Genomic DNA, 7,367 nt, shown 5'->3' on the forward strand with positions numbered 1-7,367 from the left:
CATCGGCCTATAAAGATAAACTCAAGAAAGTGCATGATGCGAAATTGAGAAAGAAAACATTCGAAGTGGGGCAAAAAGTTTGGTTGTATAACTCAAGGTTGAAGATGTTCGCGGGCAAGCTTAAAAGCAAATGGATGGGTCCGTATGTCATTCGGAGAGTTGGGAGATTTGGTGATGTAGACATCCAAGACGAGCAAACATTGAAACAACAAACGGTGAACGGTCACCGCTTGAAGCCGTACTTGGAGGGGAATGACATCAACAACTTGGAGCTTGACAAAGCGGGCTACATCTTACGCCCAGTCGATGAGGAACAACCATGAGAGGCCCAGGTTTGGTAGTGTACATAGTAGTATTTTGTTTTGTTTGTTTTGTATAATTTGCACAATTGCCGTATTTCTTCGAAATCCGTGTTTGAAACAAGTGTGGGGATGTTCGGGTCACGAATTACTCTCACATTGTGTTGAGGACAACACGGGATTTTTGAGGGGGTAGGGTAATTTTTACAAGTTTTTGAAAAAATTAAAAAACAATTAAAAAATCGAAAAAAATTAAAAAAAATCTAAAAATTTCACTTAAAAACTCAATTTTTGGCGAAGGCAGATTTGCCCAGTTTCCACCGTAATTTACGGTATTGCCGTAATTTACGATGGGAATGGGAAGATTCGGAGCTTTACGGTATTTCATTACTGATTTACGGCGAAGAATTCATGTTCAGGTCTCACCGTAAATTACGGTGAGACCGTAATTTACGGTGCGGAGAAATTTTGTTTCCGTCGTTTGGGGTCCGGCTTGCATATAAAAAAAAAAAAACAAAAAAACACAAAATCACGTGAGTATACCCTGGCCACACAATCTATTCTTCATCTATCACTATCATCTTTCAAGACCCACCACAAGAACTTCTTCTTCTTCCCCAACCCTTCAATCCTCCATAGCTCCATCAATTCTTGTCCAAACTAAGTGAAATCGGAGTCTATCTTGACTAATTTTTCACGTAGTCTCTGATTTTGACAAGAGATTTAGGAGAAAACACTTTTTTTGGGTCCGAATCCCAAACCCTAGTTCGAAAAATTTGGGGGTTTTTGGAGCTTTTGTTTCACAAGCACTTTAGCATCTTCAAGCAAAGGTATGAAAGCTTATTTGTAGTATTTTGATGCTACATTGTGAAAAGTAAGGTTATTTAGGTTATTTGCCCATACCCACTTGCTTGTTCTTAGATATGATTATAATGGGTTATTTGAACATGGATATGGCTGTAGATGTAGGATTTGTGGTTAAAGTAGTGAACTTTTGGGGATTTCTACATTGTAGAGACACCATGCCCAAATTTTTGAAAAACTTATACATTATAGTTCACTAGCATCTACAACCATAGTAACAAGCAAGTGTGGGGATGTTTAGGAGGAGGGAGCCTAATTGTGTGTTTGCTTTTGTTGATTGTCTAATGTGTGTAGGAAATGGCTAAGACGAAAGAACAAGCGGGATCGAGTTCATCATCATCAAAAGGGAAAGGCAAACAAAAGGAACAACAACCGCGAAAAAGGCAATATATGGGTCGGATAAGTGAAAGCGAGAGTGGGAGTGAAGAAGAGATGGAGTTGGATCCGAGTGAAAAGGCGGTGTGGAATTCGGGTCCATTAGATGATCAAGCAGAGGAGTGGCAACCGACACTCTACCATGATTGCATGAATAAGTTGAAGAATAAGGTGGCGGCTTTCATTTGTGAACGAGAGGTTCGGGAAGTGGAGTTTCAACAATTTGGGGTGTTTGATAAGTTTCGGGCGCTAGGATGGGAATCGGCGCTCAAATGTTTCGATAAAGACAAAAGCAACTTGTTTATGACCGAGATACAAGAATGGATGGCGACCTTGAAATGTCATAATTTTAACAAGCCATCACAGATGAAGTTGATTGGTGAGGTGCACGGGGTACCGGTGGAGATGTCATTTGACACGTTAAAGAAGCTCGGGAAGTATGATAGTCTCCCGGCTCGTGAGTACATGGTTCCCACTCTTGATGACCTCTTTCTTAAACCAGAGAAACATGTTCGATGGAATGATATGTTGGCAGCAATATTTTTACCCGGTAAATACAGTGGTATTCTATACCGGAAGAATTTGAAGATAGAAGCTAAATTGTTGCATACAATCTGTCTTCTCAATGTCCTTCCAAGAAGGGGAGACAAAGAACAGGTGAGGTTTCCGGAGGTACCCGTTCTTTATTCGTTGATGCATGGGGCTCCACGTTTCCCGATACGTTATCTTATCATGAACCACTTATGGATCTGCCGGAATAAGTATGGAAGAGACATCGTCCCATATTGTCGAATAATTACGGGATTGATGAAACAACAGAAAGCGATAACATCTGAAGATCGGGGAATAACAAAAAGGCACCAGCCTTTTACGTTGGATAAGTTGGGGAGTGTTTGGACGTATACTCAGACGGAGCGTTATCACAAGTTAAAGTCGGAAGGCCAAAGGTGGAGAGCTCTTAAGGCGAACGCGAGAGATTTGTTACCGGGTGAAGAGGATGAACCCGAGAGTGAAGCAGAGATCCCAAGCGGGGATGAAGATTATGAGGAGCAGCCGCAAGGTGGGGTGAACTTGAATGTGGGTCAAGGAGGTCATGGTGGAGGTCACGGTGGTATGTTTTACGACTATGCGCAACAAACTTATGAGCCGGGTTGGGCTTATAACGGTACAATGCAAGAAGTGATTGAAAGTCAACGTCCTCCGGCATCTATTTTTGATACATGGTCGGGGTCGGAGAGGACGTTGTATGATCAAAACACGAGGAATAGTGCAAGTATAGAGCGGTCGTTAAAACATAGCTTTGATCGCCAAGAGTCGTGGAACCGCACATTGGTGTATTCCCGAGAGGTGGAAACGAATAATAGATATCATGACGATCAAGCGAGGAGGATGCATGCAGATTGGCATGCCGGAAGGCCGGTTGTTGAGGATCCACAACATGTGGATTATGCCTCATTACCGCCTTATGACGGTAGTGTCTCATATCCGACTCCACCACTTCACCATTCTCAATGGCTTGACCCGAGGCAGCAAGAGGGAGCCCAACAACAAGGAGGGAGTAGCAGCGGCGCGTTTGGATTCGGAGAATGGAATGACATGATGTCATCCATTTTTGGACCTCCAGGACCGCGCTACTATTAGTCAGGTGGTGTTCTCTCTTTTGTATAATTTGTGCATAGTTTTAGTTTTATTTTGTTTATGGTTGGGTGGTGTAGGATTGTGTTTGGTTGGGTTGGTGTTTGTTGGTGGTGTTGTGTGTTAAAAAGAAGAAAAGCATAAAAAAAAATATAAAATGAAAAATACAAAAAGAAATTTGGGGTTTGAGTGTTTGAGCTAATATTGATGTTGAATGAGTTTAGTGATCAAAGCCTCCCAAAGCCATACATTGGGGTCAATGTATCCCAAGTGTGGGGATGGGGGGAATTTTTGAAGTTTTTGAAAAATTTTGAGCCAAGTGAAACGATGTGAGAATTTGAACGCCCTAATTTAGCCCCAAATAATGCACCGGCAACCCTTAATACTTTTTTCATTCTTGGTGAGAATTGTAGCCACACTTGTATATAAATAGTGCTTATCTTTGATGAGAGTGGCTACGGGTGGGGGTACATTAGAACTTGTGCTTGAATGCGATTTGAGTCCTTAGTTAGACATGAATGTAGAAAGGATAAGGGCATTTAGGTAGCCTCGTCGTTGGTGTGAGCGAGTGTGGGATTTGGGGGGTTGGACCTCATAAGTATATATATGAGCATGGTAGTGAGAGGGGCGGGGGTTTGGACATTTAGTTGCCCATTTTGTGCCTTAAAAGCCTATCATTTGTTACCCCTAGCTACTTACCTAAAAATTTACCCAACTTGACCTGGTTTTATAGTGATTAGTGATTGTTTAGTAGTATGTAATGTTATTTGATGTTATGTTGAAAGTATTATGTTTGAAAAAAAAAAATCAAATCAGAAAAAAAAGAGAAAAAAAAAAAGGGAAATGATGTTTAGTTATCTTGTATACAGTAGTTTAGTTTGGTAGATCTTTGTTAGTTTATTTGTGTAATAAAAAGACCGGGTCAAGTTTTTGCTACTTCATATATATATTCCATTTCCTACCCATACACCTAGCCACGTTACAACCTTGAAAGTCCCTTTGATTTGCATTCATGTTTGGCACTTATAGGAGAAGGATCGATTTAGGTACAAGCATATGATTGTGCAACCACCCGTTTGCCTATTGTGTGTCTAGCTTATCTTTGCTAGTATTCAATTGTAGCCGAGAGGAGAGATTTAGAGAGGGGTGCATTGTTTTGGGTGTTAAAAAGGGGTTAGTAAAAGGATTGCTTGTTTTTGCTTGGTTTACATTGATCACTTGTTTTGAAACTGAATTGATGAGTTGCTTGGGACAAGCAACGGTTAAGTGTGGGGATGTGACGGGTGGTCCATAAGACAACCCTTAATCATGTTAAAGGACGAAATAATCCTTCACTTAATCGTGTAGTTATCTTGAATTAGATAACTACCGTTGCTTATGTTTCAGGTACGGCTTGGAGGCTAAAAGATGGATCAAATGCAGCTTTGGAGAGTTTGGAGATGAACGGGTCGAGCGTGGAACAAGAGACGAAACAAAGAAGACATATCAGCTCACCACCGTAAATTACGGTCCTACCGTAATTTACGGTGGACCTGATTTCATCTGGAGCTCACCGTAAATCAGTTTCAAAACACCGTAAAACTGTTATGTTCACCGTAAATTACGGTGATACCGTAATTTACGGTGGAGCCTGACGGGAAAAGTGTAACTGCCACTTTTATTAGTTTTGATGGGGTCTTTTCATGATTCCTCATCATTGAACGGTTAGAGAACATCTTGGGGGCGAATTTTGGCTGTCTGGCTTGGTTTTGAACAATTGCTATCATTCGGTTTGTAATTTCGATTCGCATGAACATTGGATTTGCTACTATGATGATTCACCAAGCCATGTCCGGCTAAACTCTTCGGTGATCATCTTAGGTGAATGTTTCTATTAAACTTTGGTGTGTTTATTTCTGAATTTCTAGAATGATAACTTGCGTTGCTTGAATATCATGGTGTATGTTTAATTGCTTGTAATTTGTCAATCGATATTGCAATTTCTAGTCTTAATCGTACGTTCTTGGTGCCGTTGGCAATCGAGATATCACGGGAAGGGTTAGGGTTGGTTATTGATTAATTGGTCATCGGGAAACAACCTCGCGTTATCTAATCCGAGTACTTTGTTCCCTTTTATCACAACAATTATCTATACACGAGTTATGTCTATGTAACTCTTTCTAGTTGGAATTACACACAATTGTTTAGAGAAACTGAATCCTAAGATGGTGATTGTTCTCTCCTAATTTGTTTTACAACCAACATTTGATTTGCAACTAGTTTTTAATTTAGTATTCTAAAACAACAATCCAAACTCTTGAATTTTAAATTCTGCAATTTTAGTTTAATAGTAGTTTAAGTACAAAGCTATACAACCGACATACCTTCCACATACTCCCTGAGTTCGATACCCTCTTACCACTATCTATAGTTGTTTTGGGGATTAAATTTGATAGTGACCACGACATCACGTCAGGGTCTCACAGAGTATACTCACAGATTGTGTTTAAGTAAATAAACACTCTCTTGGATTGAAGAGGGCGCTGAGAGATTAGCCTGAACAGTTAACGATAGCATAAGCGAAGATCGGTGCGTTACACGGTGCGTAAAGAACCAAGTGACGAATGGTAATCCGATCGGATGGTCATTTGGTCGGATGTCAACCCATTCGGATGGTCATTCGATCGGATGGCCATTCGTTCGGATTGACATTTGTTTGGGATAGATGTGTTTGTGTATGATGGCTTTGAAGTTTTCGTTGTAGCATTCTGAAAACAGGGAAGTATCTCTACCCTTCAGGTCGTTCCATCGAACGGTCATTCGATCGGATTGCGATCCGATTGGCGAGACATTTCAGTTGAGAACAAGTTCACAGCAGGATAGTCATTCGATCGGATGGTCTTCCGATCGGATGGCAATCCGTTAGAACTGATGATCTTAGAAAATTACGAAAAAATGTTTAAGAGTTAAAGTCCAGATGTAATCCGATCGGATTGTCGTTCGATCGGATGGCAATCCGATCGGACGACAATCCATCCCAACGATCTGATCATTTTGCAACCTTGGAATTTTGTTAAGTTTGATAGTTTTGCAGTTTGATCGAGACGGTATGATAACGTGTTAAACAACGGAACCACGTCAAGTCCAAGTCGTCCGATCGAAGTGGGAATCACCCCAGTCCGATTAGTTTGCTGTTCGTGACGGTGGTTCATGTTCAATCCAAAATCGGTTGTCTCCTTGATAGGAATCAGATCTCAGACCGACACTTTACAAGAAATGAGTAGTAGGCCTGAACGAGTCCCGATTCTATCGGTTTTGAGTGCATTGAGTGTAAAAGAGTTGAAAGAAAGTTGTGAAACCATCTTTCAATCCTTTTAACCATATAAATGTTTAGATCTAGATGAAATCTGTGTTAAAACATATGGAAATCCTTTAGATCTAAGTTATTCTTAGTGGAATGAAGCCAAATCTTGAAGTTCATAAGAACTCCATGATGACATCATCCTTGAACACCTCAAATCCGCTGATTTCATGGTTAAAAGTTAAGATTTAAAGGAGAAAATGATGAAGAAGTGTGTGTAGATCATAGATGTACAAGATTTGGGTTGAAAACTTACAAGAATCGCGAGAAATCAAGAGTAAGAAGGTCTAGAACGCTGGTCGAACGAGAGAGAGCTGTCACATCACTTTTTTTTTGGGTAAAGGGTTACCCCGGTAAATATTATAACAAACCAACCAACCAAAACAAGTGAGAAGCTGACAACTCCTCAGTTCTCACGTATGACATGCCATACGAGAGTAAACACATGTTGCTAAATACGCAACACAAACAAAGAAAAACACAAACACCAGTCAAACTAGAAACTCAAATACAAAAAAACCATCATCCTGGGTAAAGGGTCACATCACTTTTAGTGATGTGACAGGGGTATTTATAGGTTGCCAAAAGAGGAAAGTGTGCAAAGGTGACGGATCGGATGGCACTTCGATCGGATGGTCATCCGTTCGGATGACCATTCGATCGAATGGTCATTCGATCGAAGTGGTCCGGCGAGTTTGATTTAGGCGTTTCATTTCGCGTTTTAAGCGTTGCGATGCGTCTAAGCGAGTGTCGATTAACCGATGCGATAGATTAATAATAATCACACAAATACTATATCTAACATACAATCATCCTAAATAACTAGCGTTTACCATTTGCGATTTGTTTGCGTT

Source organism: Helianthus annuus, chromosome 16 (assembly GCF_002127325.2).
Source record: "Helianthus annuus cultivar XRQ/B chromosome 16, HanXRQr2.0-SUNRISE, whole genome shotgun sequence".
Lineage (NCBI taxonomy): Eukaryota > Viridiplantae > Streptophyta > Magnoliopsida > Asterales > Asteraceae > Helianthus > Helianthus annuus.